This window comes from Crocuta crocuta, unplaced genomic scaffold (genome assembly GCF_008692635.1).
Source record: "Crocuta crocuta isolate KB4526 unplaced genomic scaffold, BGI_CrCroc_1.0 scaffold1028, whole genome shotgun sequence".
In the NCBI taxonomy this organism is placed as follows: domain Eukaryota; kingdom Metazoa; phylum Chordata; class Mammalia; order Carnivora; family Hyaenidae; genus Crocuta; species Crocuta crocuta.
The window spans coordinates 282,565-297,438 of NW_027532432.1; the positions used below are offsets into that span (position 1 = coordinate 282,565).

General features: G+C 36.1%; 1 protein-coding gene across 1 annotated transcript in view; it reads left to right on the forward strand.

Moving 5' to 3' along the window:
* LOC144244159 (inactive N-acetylated-alpha-linked acidic dipeptidase-like protein 2) overlaps positions 1-14,874 on the forward strand; it is a 348,840-nt gene that overhangs the window by 249,463 nt on the left and 84,503 nt on the right. The gene's annotated exons all lie outside the window — the stretch shown is intronic.

Consider the following 14,874-nt stretch of genomic DNA (forward strand, 5'->3'; position numbering starts at 1 on the left):
ATCAATTATTTAATATTTGTGTTACAATAACCAGTATTCAATCAGGTTATTGTGCTTTTACAGAAAATATCTGATGCTACAAAGACAAATACATGCAGTACAAAAACATTACTGTTGAGAAATATATTTTAAATAGAGTTTTGTAGCAATTAAAAAACCTGTAGGAAATATGTCTGGTTTCCTGGTGAGCTAAAGAAAGTAAATTCAAATAAGTCTGCCATGAATTAATAACAGTCCCTTTAGTTTTCATTCATATTCCATGAGTTTTCACTTGTTCCAGCAGATATAATAAACATGACCCAATATAAAGTTACAAGTTAATCCACTTGCACGGTTTATCTAATTCCTTATTTTTTAAATATTAGTCCTTAGAATGGAAACTATGTTATGTATAGTAATTAAAGCATGTCTAAGAAGTCAAAAAATAAATCATAAAATGGATAAAACAGTACACACAAGGCATTTTCTTGAAAGCAATGGTGATTCTTGAGGTAAACATACTGACTGAACAGTGGTAGAAGAACCCAGTATACAGACTGTATGTTTCATCATTCTTGTTGCTCAGGAAGAAAGAATTTTAGTGAACATTCATAGTCAGTGAATTGTTAGGAACTCCAATATTATTCACTCTGTCTCAATATGTCTATTTTGTGTGTTATTGTGGTTTCTTGGTGCTTAGGAAGGAATTAATATTGAAGAGAGATGGGAAAGAACTTTTAAGACACCTCTGTGAGATGTCCATATAAAAAACAAAAAGTAAAATCCTGATCTCAGGGATTCCTTTTGGTATCATCTTTGAGTCCTTTCTCCTTTGTCAGTATTTAATAAAAGAATCAGTCCCCTTTCAAAATTCCATTTCACCTATCAGATTTTTAAAAATCTGATGAAAACAGAGATTCAGGTAAATAAATGATTTAATCCATTGCCAGATCTTTCCCGGTAGTAAAGCTTTTGGGGACTTTCATCGATGTAATTGGTAAACATAAAATTAGACTCAATACTCTGCTGTTAATGAGCAGTTTCAACTTCATTGCTGTTAGACTTTCTGGGGCTTGTGGTGTTTGCATTTCCTAATTTGATGTGCTTGTGGAGAGATCCGAATAGATGCCCAAAAGAAAAAAATCCAATCTCTGGGATAATTGAGCTTTTTTGTACAATACACACTTGCAATTTTATCTAGAGTGATTTTTCTCAATTATACAAAAACCATGGTTTCCAACAAGATCCCTTCAGGTTTTGAATAGGGACTTTTTTTGTTTTCCCACTCCTTCCATCAAAATACTCTCAAATTGTAGACTCTGCGTTGTAATTTTGTTGTTGAAGTTTACTTTCCAACATCTGTTGTAGTGATTTTCATAGTGATGTTTAAAAGAATACTTGTTGAAAAATGTACTGCATTCTTAGCATGGTGGCATATGCTGACTGTTAGCAGCCACAGTTACCACCCCTTGTAATCTGTGCATGTGCAATTAGTGCTGTTTGTTCCTTTAATATCAAAGCTATATAATGAACAGATACCATATTTTTAGCAACAGTACTGGAAAAAATGAATACAATATTTTTTAATGTTTCCTGAGTATGGCATAACACTTCCAAAAATAGATTTAAACACACAGGAGGTATTTTTAGAGTTCCCTGAGAGGAATAAACAGCCATATATCTTTCAAACTTGCAATATTCAAACTTAATAATATCTGATACTCAATACTCCACTGATGCTGATACATTCTATTGGTAATAATTAGCTCGGTAGTCCCTATTGAAATTAAAATGGTAATATAATGTCATGCTTTAAAAGAATCAAAGAGGGGCGCCTGGGTGGCTTAGTCGGTTAAGCGTCCGACTTNTCAAAGATAGATGAAGCTAATCGCTGGCCTTCTCACTAGGCTTGCACAATAAATAAATAACACTACAGTTGAAATTCTCTGATCTTAATAGTTGTAAAGTCTGCCTCTGGAAGAAGAGTGTGGTGGAACTTTTTCTAATGTGGTCATTTTTTATAGAAAGAGTAACAAATATTCAGATGAATCTTCAAATCTTCAGAAAATCAGTCTCATCCACAGTGTTCCCAGGGAAGCTTTTTTACCCCCAGACATGTATTTAATAGGTTCTACGGGGCATCTAACACAAAGAAAGCACTTTGTCAGATGCTGTGCAGATAAGAGCAAGCCAGACAGGTTGACAATGTTAGTATCCTTGAAGGGAGCTGAGGCACACACACACACACAACTATAAAATAATGAGGAATGAGTCAGTTCTATGAAAAATTATATAAATAAATAAAAAGGAATTTAGGGGAGGGAGTCCTTGTTGTTGTTGTTGTTATACTGTTTTTCCTCCCAGTTTGGAGGATCATTTGGAAGTAGCAGTTAGCAAGAGCTTGAAAGAAAAGGTTTAGAGAACAGTTGAGGTGATTGTCACTCCAGGTAGAGGAGAGAGTGAACAAAAGCCAGAGATGTGAATACATGGGATGTGTTTATGGGAGACAAAAATGGGTGGTTTCACTAGCCTGTAAGGAGTATAAAGAGGGAAAAATAGGGGATGATATTAAAATTGAAAAGGTGTGTTGGTGAGGGCCAGATTACTGCTTGAGACATTCTTTTAAGGAGGTAATCTACTCACTAATGGATTCTACCCTGTCCAGAAGTGCTTTGGATGTGTCAATCAATCTGAAGCCAAAATCAACCAGGAAACCTCAGTCTTTAGATCTTATGCGAAGCCTCAAAGTAGGACTCTAGCTTGTAGCTCTGCCTGCTTGCTCTCTTCGGCTTGTGCACCTGGAAGACAGGGCCAGTAGAATGCTTATAGGTAGGATTCCTCCCCTGCCTTAGAGGAGCAGATAGTGAATCATCTTTCCACACCATGTTTTATGGACAGGGTTTGGTAGTTGAACAACTACACACAATGTACTAGTGTTACAACTATACAACACACTGCCTGTGAACATGCGTTATTTTTGTTTCTCAAATGCAGAAACTGAGTTATAAATGTGGGGTAACTCTGAAATTGGGAGTAAGATTTGAGTCTAAGCTAATCTGCCCACTGTTCTAATCTCATGATTGTGTAAATCATAACTGTCTCAGGCCAAATTCTCAACTGAAGTAAAAAAATGACAGAAAATCTCACTGATGAACAAGCCAAGGCAGAAAAGTATGTATATACATATGTATACGTGTGTATATGTATATATATATAACTTTTACTTTTTATATGCATATATATAAATATATATATATATGTAGTAAAAGCAAAATTTGATGAAAATAGAATGGAATAAAATTGATTCTGATGACTAGATATCCAGAACAAGGAGTAAGATTTTTACATACTTTAAGAATTAAGTAGAGTCAGCCTTTCTAATAGTATATAGTATAGAAAAATTCCTTAAAAAGTAAAATACAAAGACTTTTGAAGTATTCTCTGGCATGTTCCATGAATTACAGTTGCTTAAAATACAGACATTATAACCATTTATCCACATGAATATGAGAACTTCTACTTTATAATCTTCTTGAGAACAGAAAATTTGGTCAAATAATATTTAGTCTCAAAGATCATAAAGCATGAGATTCCCATTAATTCAAATATTACTTCAAATACATATTTACAGTTCTGCAGCAAGATAGAAGTCAAAATGCTAGGGAATATTAAGCACACATAAAATGATCTGATAGCTGTTCAGATATATATATATAACAACACATGAACCTCAAACTTTCAACTGTTAGACTCTAAAGTTTCAGATTCCTGGAGCCACATACTGTTCTGTAGAAAACTACTATATAAGGTCACTCCCAAAATACAATTTTTCTTAAACTTTTCTATTTTTGTTATATATTTTTTCAATTTTGTGATAAAAAAAACAGGATTAGTTCAAGAAAGGAATATTGCAGCCAAGTGTCCAGACTCTGGCTGTGCAAATTTGCCAGAAAGATCTGATTTGAATCCATAAGTAACAAAATTCACAAGACTAGAGTATGCACCAAAACAGTACTGAAGACACTAAGTGTTAACATACAGCACTTGCACTGAGTTTTGGTGTTTTTCCTATTACCCATATAGATGATGGGCAACAAGGTAGTGAGAGTCAAAAAGCTGTTTCTCTAGTAGTTCTCTGCCCTGGTCAGTAACATACAGGAAGCGCATTCAGTAGCTCTTACCTTAATCTTTAAAAATAAATAATGTTTATTTATTTTTGAGAGAGAGACAGAGAATGAGTAGGGGAGGGGCAGAGAGAGAGGGACACACAGAATCTGAAGCAGGGTCCAGGCTCTGAGCTGTCAGCACAGAGCCCAAAGCAGGGCTCCAAATCAAGAACTGTAAGATCATGACCTGAGCAGAATTCAGTCACCCAAACGACTAAGCCACCCAGCCACTCCTTAATCTTTATTCAAGAACAACATAGAATATTAGCTCTGCATTTAAAAATATGTCTGGAGTCTTCCATTGAGAACCTGTAAGGTTCTTCTGCCCCAGTAGTCTTCTATCTTCCATGTCTATTTGAAAGGCTAGAAATTCACTTCTCCTATAATTATCTGCCAGGAGATTAATAGTCCTAAACTTTGGTCTAACACAAATAAATTCTGTTCAACAAGTATTTATTACACATCCACTCTTTGCCCTTTCTGGAGCTAGACAAATTAAATACAAAGTTATTATAGGAGACACACACACACACACACATACACACACACAAATCAGTTTATTTATTGAGTGCCACTGAATGACAGAAAGACATTTTTATATGCTATAATGCATATCATAGGATTTTTTCTTACCATAGTCATTATTGTAATAGGTTCTTTTAAATAATTGATAAATGCCAAATCCTTTAATTCTTAGTTTCAAGACATTTTAAACAATGTTGGACTTGTAATGTCAGAGGACAGAGGATTCAAAAACTTGGCAGAATGTCTGAGGGCATTGTGTATTGTACAAACTTTTATGATTTCCAAGTTGTATTTTGGGATTTTGCGTTTAGAGATAAAATTTATCATATCAGTTTTCTGCCTCCAAAAGGCTTTGTTTTCCTTTATTTGTGATCAATCATGTACTACATTGCTGTCTTGAGAGGAGAAGTGATAGTGTGTGTAAAGCCCTTGTTTCATTATAAATATCATCCATCTACTGGTTATATCTATTCAAACCTAAGTTGTATGTAAAAATAAGCCTGGCTTTTAAAAAATGCTAAATAAGTTTTCCCCAGCTTCAGTTGAGGCAGTTCACTAAAACACATTGAGAAATATCAACATTGTCTTGAGGCAGATAGGATGTGAGTTCCAAAAGACTCAAAAAACTTCCATGAGTGAGATTTAAGATAATAAAATCTTATATATTCATAAGAAAAGTCTACTGAAGAAAATTTAATTAGAAGACCGAGATGTTCCTTTAGGAAAAGAGTTACTCAAAACTGTTCTAATAAAGGTAATGAACTGTTCTGAAACTCATGGAAGAATCAGATATGTATTAAAGATCTTGTTGCTCTTTGCAAAGAATGCAAGATTGGCATTATACATGACATTTTAAAAGTCAGAACTTTTACCACCTACAATTGCTTACAGGAGGCTGTAATAAAGTATGAAAAGAAAGTATGGAATCATAGGTTTTTAGAGCAACCTTAAAAATTGCATCAACTTTGATATTTACATGAAGAAGTTATTACAAATGATATCATATAAACTCTGATTCGTTTCTGCTTCTTTTCTAAACTCGCTCTTGTTTGTGTGTTTGTACTTAATTCAGTTGTGGTTGATTGAAATTCTTTCAATGTTTTATATGAAATGCATATTTATCTTAAGAAAGTATGTAAAAGCAATGCCATCACTATTGAGCCTTCAGCTGTTGTGTTGGGTATGGTGTCTAACAAGCAGGAATGTGTTGCTTGTTGACAAAAGAAAGGCACAAAGGAGCATGAGACAGAGGACTGTGTGATGGCTTTAGGGTGCTAAGCAATATTGGTTGTGGATTGTTACTACTGTGCAGATAAATGAAGACAACCCAAATGAAAACAAGCAAAGGCTTTTTATTCAGAACTTGCTACAGCAAGGGAGCCACCCATCATCACTTGTCTTTGGCAGAGGCTCAAGGCAGACAGAGAAGCAGGAAGGGTTGAGAGTGGAAAGAAGGGAAGGCTTCAGGTATACAATGATTGGAAGCCATAGGCATAGGGGTGTTAGAGGTGTGCTAGTTAGAAGTGGGCATCTTGGTTAGTAGACCATATTTGACTTTTTCTGGTAGTTCTCATGTTGGAAGTGGGGGCAAAAACTAGAGAAGATGCCAGATATTGATTCAATCTGGCTGTTTGGGGGCTGTTTGCTACAGAAGTTGTAGTTTGGCTTCCTTGATCTTGTGGCAGATTGTGGATCAATGTTCTATTGTTTTTTACACACACACACACACACACACAATAACCATTATATATATGGTTCTATTACATGAATATTATATATATATGGTTCTATTGTTATATATGTTATATATATGGTCTTGTCATTATATATTCAGTCTCTGAAGGCCTATGTGCGTGTGCGCTGAAGGCCCGCTCCAGCTGGTCCGGGGGTCCCCCTGAAGGATGGATGGTGTCAGCAAGAGAGAGTGAGAGAGCCACCAGAATCTTTCTGATCACCAGGCATGCATTTCTGTCCTATTGGTTTTGGTGTCTTTATTTATAGGTCAAATGTTAACAAGAGATCAGAAAAAGGAAATTTTACAATGGAAAACTCTTTGTGATAAGACGCTTTGGAAAGTGTACAGAAGCAGGTTTTACGGAAGTAATCTTGCAGAACTACTCCAATCATAGTGAGGTGGAGTAAATCTTATAACTAAGGAAATAATGGTATTCTTAGTGAAAAACAGGATGACATACATATTTGTTCTAAGTTAATAATGCTAAGATTAGGTCATAGGTTAAGTGTATAGATAGGCTAGGAGTTATTCTGTCTGTCTCACAAGAGGACGAATATTTTTAAGCTGGTTAATAAGTTGTTTGTGGAAACTTTTTTGACTTGATGCTGAATGTGTAAACACCATGGAGACCCTAAATGTGTCGGCCTTTGTATTTGGGGTTTATGTTTTAGCTACTCTTATCTATCGTTATCCCAGCCGCCAGTGTAAGGGAGGATATTTGTGGAAAGTAGGCCTTAGGGAAGGGACTGCTATACATCATCAGTTAGAAAAAGTGTAAGTATTAACTTAAGTTCCACCCTTATCTGTTCCTGAACTCCACATCAGGCTCTTTCTCTCAGGGCCAGGCTCAATTGTAACTCTTGTGTTCTTAACCTCCTTTATTAACTGAAGTCTTGGATCTACAAGGCCCATAGGAAGAGCCTTTTGTCAAACATCTACAGTGCTTTCATCTAAAATCTCTTTTGAAGAGGCAGGAATATGCTTTTCCTTATGAAGTATCTGTGTGGGGAATATCATCTGTCTGATTTGGAATGTTGTGAGGCCTGGTCAATACCAGCAGGCTCATTTCCAACATGAGACAGTAGTAGCAGAAGGAGATACAAGTTTTCATTTCTCATGGCAGGTGCTGTGCAAACACTGCCATTTCCTCCCTGTGACTGTCATCCAGCGAGGCTTGTGCGGCTTCCAGCACTCGTGTAATAAGCAGATGATTTCACATACGTGTTTATCAGAAATACCACGCATTCCATTGAAAAATTGCACTTGTAAACACAGGAAAAAGTGCAGCAACTGACTAATTGACTGATTCTGCCATGTTAGACATAGGAGGCCGAATGAAGTAACAGTGTAACTCCATACCTCACAAGGGGTAATTTTAATATCATGACTGTGTTTGTAGAAAAGGAAAAAAAAATATTCCAGAGCCCAGTTTTTCTTGAGAGTAGTGTCTCCGTTTGTATTTCATATTTTCAAAAATGTGGTTAACGTGATGGGATTATTGTAATTACACCGACTTCCACTTTGAGGTAATATAAACTACACATTCAATTTTTCTCTTTGTTTCAATTTTATTATGTGTTTCTATTTTTAAGACTAGATGAATACCACACTAATTTATCCAAATTTCAATTTCCTGAATAATGGACTTTAGCTGCCATGAGAGCTAATGTATTCAGCTAAATTTATTAGGCCCTCCAAATCTCCAATATTTATTTACAGTTTCCTCTGAGGTTCTTTTCCTTGAGAAAATAAATTATGAATATGTCAAACATGCTAGTTCTAACATTTAACAAGATAATAAATGGTCTTATAAAGCTGCGCTAGAGAAAAGAAATACAAAGCTAATCTTGTAATTCTGTTCTAACAGTAGTTTATAGTGGTCTGGAGTCAAAGTTTTGGTGTTCCCTCTCTGCAGGTCACAAAGCACAAAGGACACCATTATTCAAAAATGACAATCTGTCCATATACCTTTAAAAAGGCTTTCTCACTGAAGAATTTGAAAGATTGAGTTACTGTTACGGTTTCCTTCAAAGTAAATTCTCTTAAAAGTGTTGATTTCACTTTTGTTGCCAAATAACTCAATCAAAATATCTTTAGAGAGCAACTACTATGTCTAAGGTGTACTAGACTGTTGCAAACAAAATGACACAAAGACAAGATACACAAAAGACAGACAAAGACACAACTCCGGCTGGAGGGAGAAAACTCTCTGCAAGCCCCCTTGCGGTTTATTTTTATACCCCGGTAGCTGGATACATACTGAAATCTACAAAATGCATTCTTTTACCAAATAAGGACAAAAAACCAAGCACATTCCAAGGACGAGGGGGAGCAAAGGGAGGAAGTGACCACAGCATGTTTACTAAGAGGCCTGCCCAGAATTCCAACCTCTTCCTTATTTTTAAGGAGGGCATGTTCCCTCGTATGCGAGCGGATCATTAACCTTGGATATTGTGTGCAGGCCTCTTGGCAGAACATCCTGTTTGCAAGCATGATCTGCCCATGCAGAGAATCCTGTTTGCAGGCACATCTCTGCTTCCTTAACCATTCTTTCTCGTGGTCACTGTTGGGCTCCTACACTAGACTTTATGGAAAATGGGGGAAAAAGAGCCTAAAACACACTCATTGCTCACAAAAATACAGAATAGCAGAGTACTTGAATAAAATGAAAAAAAATAGCGCTACATTAAAAATGTCAAATAAATGTGACTTTTGCATCTCACTTATGGCTTCTTGTAAGATACATAATAGAATTTGTCCTCCAGCTCATGAAAGATCATGATAGTAGTTTTCAAATGTTTCTAATGTTAAAATCCAAAGCTGCTAAGGACTAAACTTTTCTCAGTGGTCAAAGTTTGAATTTAAGAAAAGCAGCAACTTCATTTCTATTTCAAGTAAGGAACCAGGCATACATGCGAAGTATATATTATGAATATATCAAATTTTCTTTAGAAGAAAATATTGGTATGGGCCAGAAGAGTAGATCCTGTGATGGTGTATTTAAACCTGAAAAGAAACACAGTGGAGAAAAGAAAAGAAAAAAAAAGAAAAGAGAAGAGAAGAGGAGAGAGAGAAGAGAAGAGAAGAGAAGAGAAGAGAAGAGAAGAGAAGAGAAGAGAAGAGAAGAGAAGAAAATAGATGTAGATGTGAAATGTTTCTCCTAATTAGAAGACCATGGGAATTCCACCAGAGTGCTACAAAATTTCTTGTGGAATATACTTGCTATGTTTTATCTCCTGTGTAAATCTTTTTAATTAAATTTATTCCTGGGGTGCCTGGGTGGCTCAGTCAGTTAAGTGTCAGACTCTTGATTTTGGCTCAGGTCATGATCTCACAGTTTGTGGGATTGAGCCCCATGTCAGGCTTTGCACTGCCAGCTTGGAGCCTGCTTAGGATTCTGTCTCTCCATCTCTCTCTTCCCTCCCCCTTCACGTGCACACACTCTCTCTCAAAATAAATACATAAACTTAAAAAAATAAAAATAAATAAATAAATATAGTCCCACAATTGGCATGTCTTTTGAAAGTCTAGAAAAAATGTTCCATGGGAGAACCAATCTAGGGCTAAGATAATACTCTGTCAAATAGACTAGTGGTCACAGCATTTCTCTTCTAAATAGCTCTAAATATATAGCATTCTTGAATTCTTGTTTTCTCAGGTCATAAATAGATTTTTTGATGTAAAAGGACATTTCTTTTTTTTAATGTTTATTTATTTTTGAGATAGAAAGAGTGGGGGAGGGACAGAGAAAGAGGGAGACAGAGAATCCCAAGCAGTCTCTGCACTCAGTCCAGAGCCCCACCCAGTCGTGAGATCATGACTGGAGCTAAAGTTGGATGCTTCATGGACAGAGCCACCCAGGCACCCCCCAAAAAAATTTCTTTTGCAAATAAATCATTAAAACTCATGTATACCCAAGTAGTGTAATTATCAAATACTTCAGGAGGTCCATCAAACTGTCTAAAAATTCCTCAAGGTGCTGTTAAGTCTGACAGCTTTGTTATGTTTTACTAGTCTAAGGAGAAACTGGACAATCCCCAATACATGTACTGTAATTAATGTTTTCTTTAAGTACCTTCCTTTCCTTATTATTTAATCTACCTTGTTAACTGAAAGCTAAATAAATCAACCTGTTTATGTTTTCTTTTTTCTTTTCATAGCTCTACTTGATGTGATGAATACATTTTATTTTTATATCAGTTTTCTTAAAATGTGATTCTGATCCTATTATCACTGAAAAATAAAACTAAATTGGTTTGGATTTTTGGTTTAAGAAAGAAAATAATTTGTTTAAGTAGATATTGTGGCTGACATTTCTTTTTTTTTTTTTAATGTTTTATTTATTTCTGAGAGAGAGACAGTGTGAATAGGAGAGGGTCAGAGAGAGAGGGAGACTTAGAATCTGAAACAGGATCCAGGTTCTGAGCTGGCAGTCAGCACAGAGCCTAACATGGGGCTCGAACCCACGAACTGTGAGATCATGACCTGAGCCGAAGTCAGACGCTTAACTGACTAAGCCACCCAGGCGCCCCAGAAAGAAAATAATTTTGATGAGTTCTGGCTCTATGGGGAAAAAAAAAAACACCCAAAAATCTTGCCTTAGTTCTATTCCTTTTCTAAATGCATTTTCTGCAGGGCTCTCTAGATATACTTCTGGTCTTTTACAAAATAGTCCTGCTCCAGTTTTAGGCCCTAATCATGTGGTTGATTTCAAACAAATCACTTCTGGGTCATAAGTTGTGTGCCAAGAGTGTTATATCATAACAAAGGATCCTTTTTTTAAAATGCTTTCTGGGCACTACATGCTTACTATACGCATGTATTCTTTCACTTTTTCTTCACAGTTTTCTTATGAACTAGGTGCAGTTATACCCTTTTGATAGATGTGGAAACTGAGGTCTAGAGCAGGTAAATGATTACCCTAGGTCACAGAGCTAGTGATAAGAATGGGGAAAATGAGGGGCGCCTGGGTGGCTTAGTCGGTTAAGCGTCCGACTTTCGCTTGGGTCATGATCTCGAGGTTCCTGGGTTCGAGCCTCGCGTCGGGCTCTATGCTGACTGCCAGCTAGGAGCCTGGAGCCTGTTTCAGAGTCTGTCACTCCCTCTCTCTCTGACCCTCCCCTGCTCACGCTGTCTCTCTCTCTCTCTCTCCTAGAAATAAATAAAACATTAAAAAAAAAAGAATGGGGAAAATGGGAATTTGTCCTTGACATCTGTCTCCAAAGCCCATCTTTTGAAACAGTATGTTTTGTGGCCTCTTTCTCCTCCCTCTCCCCTCCCCGCCCCACCCCGTATATGAAATATGGAAATCAGGCTATATGAGATTCTCAAACAAACAAGGATTTCACAGAAGGGAGTTAGAATAGATCAATAATCTCCAGGGTCTCAAAGGATCTGAGAACCAGCAGCATCAGCATCACCTGGGAACTGTTTAGGGATGCAAATGATCTAATTCAATCCCAGACTGAATCTAAGATACTGGGTGTGAGGACAGCAATCTGTGCTTTAACAAGACCTCTGGGGGATTCCATTGGTATGGGGTGTAAGAGCACTGACTTCAAACCAAATTATCCATGCTTGAATTATGACTTGAATATGTGTTATATTAGCTGTGTGACTTAGTAAGATATTCTACCTCTCTGCTCTTCTCTCTCTGCTTCTACAAAATGGAGATAGGATCATTTTCACTCATAGAGTTGTGAGGATTAAAATAATATAATGTAAAATGCTTAGCACAGCACTTATAATAAATTAAACACTCCTTAAATATTAGTTATTATTATTTGAAAACGGGGCTGTAAGCTGTGGGAAGAAGGGTTTCCTCTGTCCTCTGTCATATAAGTGCAAACATCTGAAAGGTCCTGAATGATATATCTGTAAAGTTCACTCTTAATTCTATGAATTTCAGTAATAGCGATTTCTATGCCATGCTTATAATGGTATTTCTGGTCAAACTTCTTTTCCTGGAGACATTTAACTTATCTTTATGACATATGAATAGGATTAAAATAATATTTTTCACAGATAATATTTTACTAGTTAAATTAAAAATGAAATATGTACCAGGCAGTTATGTAAACTTGTTTTTTTTTTTCATTGCTCTCTAAATTCTTTTACTCTGTGCTGCCTCTGTTCTTCCTTCATCTAAATCCCAAATGTGTCCTAACTTCTCAGGGACTCTCTATACAAAATGTCTCCTCAGGCAGACATTTTTCTTTGCAAGTTTCCCCAAGTTTTAAGAACTGGGATATTTTAATGACTTTAAGTATTACTAAGCATGCTTACATTCCTTCCTGTCTTATTTGAACAGAGATTTGTGTGCAAATACTCTCCTAGATATTGAATGAGCTCTAGAATCTGGTCCTGAAAGCTGGACTGCATGGGTAACTATCTATTTAGCAATGCTGAAACATGTGAGAATATTAGGCACAAATGGCTGTGGGAGCGAACAAAGAAGGAACAACTCTACCTGAGAGGCTTAGTGCTAAAATCTGCTCTGTATATGAAAGATGGATCAAAGCCTGGGGTGGAAGCACATTACACAGACAGGAAATAAATTGTTCAGAAGCATTTGCTTACAGACTTCAGTAACCTGTCTGGTGTGGTTGGAGGAAATGATGGGAATTGTGAAAGGACATCACATCAATCTGTCAGACCTGTAGGGTTGATTGTATCCTAATTTTGTGGAAGATGCAAATGAGTAGCCCAAGTGTCCATGGATAGATAAATGAAAAGAAGTGTGTGAGACTGTTCACCGTTGAAGGAAGAGGGCTTCAATACCTGATAGGGCTTCCTCCAAGCTTCTTCACAAATCTTGGGTACTCAAGTTAACTCTCCAGTGTTTAGCTATTTTTCTTCAAGACCATGATCATGGAGTATCTGTGATAAATATTATTCATATAAAGGTGGAAAGTGAGGGAAGTTAAAAAAATTGAGTCCCATTTTTAGAGAATCATATGCAATTCTATATATTTATATTATAAGTGGTTTATCTTGTTGAAGGCAAAAAAATTGAATACTTGACTCTGTATATAATATATTAGTTGCAATAATAACAAAGAAACTTGTCATTGTAATTTTGTTATTAGCTAGAAATTTTGCTGGTAGATGAGCAATAAATTACTTAGACTAGGAAGTCATCTGTGACTATTTTTAATCATGCAAAGCATCACTAAAAATTATAAGTACATTTATTGATGCTTACAGACCTTTTCTAGACCAAGGCCAGAAAGTAAATATTTTGGCTTTGTAAGCCACACAGGATCTATTGCAACTACTAAACTCTTCTGGCATAGAGGCAGACAATATGAAAGTGAATGGATGTGACTATGCTCCAGTGAAACATTACATACAGAGAATTAAGAATGTCATATGATTTTTATATATTATGAAATAGTGTTCTTTTGAATTTTTAGCTCTTTAAAAACCATTCTTAGTCATGATCCTTATTAAAACAGGTAGTAAACTATTTTTATCTATGAGTCACAGTTTGACCATCATTGTTCTAGACATTTACTTTTTTTGTCTCACTCTGTGTCATTCATCTTGAGTAAGATTTATTATCTTTATTGCATAGATGATGAAACTAAGTATCAGAAACACTTAAACGACTTGAACATCACATAGCCAGTGATAGGCAAACCCCCTTTAACAATTTTATTGGCCTCTCTGACTCTTAGTTTCTTCATACATAAACTGGGAAGAAATACCCAAATTCATAGTGGCATTATGGGGATTAAATAAAATAATTTATTTGCTCAAGCACTATTTAATTCTTCCTAGTTGCAGACTTTTCACTGAAATATTAAGTTCAGGGAAATATACAGTGTATATTGCAGACCTTGCCATTGCCCATGTGAATCTTACAATTAAGTTTATTTGATATACAGTAAATTAAAAACTGTAATAAACATAATGGATGCTTTGAGGGAAAAGTATAGACTTAAAGAAAACATAGCACAGGTGCCTATCTCAGTTTTCAGGAAAGGTCTTCTTGAAAATAATAGTGTCAAAGGGTACCATGAAATAATTTACTGAAGTGAAGAAGTGGGGGGAAAATGTATTCCAGGCAAGGGCAAGGTTATGGATAGACACCGGAGATGAGAGAGAGCGCATTGAGAAAATAAAAGAAGTTCAATGTGACTAGGACCAGAGATCAATACATAAACAAAGCAGAGTTCAAGAGATAATGCGAGAGGAGTAAGATGACATATAAAGGCACATTAATAAGTTTAGACATTATCCCAAGAACAAAAGAAAGTCCTGAAGAGTTTTAAGTAATGATGAAATAATATTGAACTTGCATTTTGAAAAGGTCATTCTACCACAACATGAAGCATGGATTGGCAAGTGACAAGATAGGGTCCAGGGAGACCAGTCCAAAAGTAGAGGCTATTGTCTAGATGAATGAGGATTGTGACTTGACTTAGACTAATGCCAGAAGAAATGAAGAGAAATGGTCAGATTCAA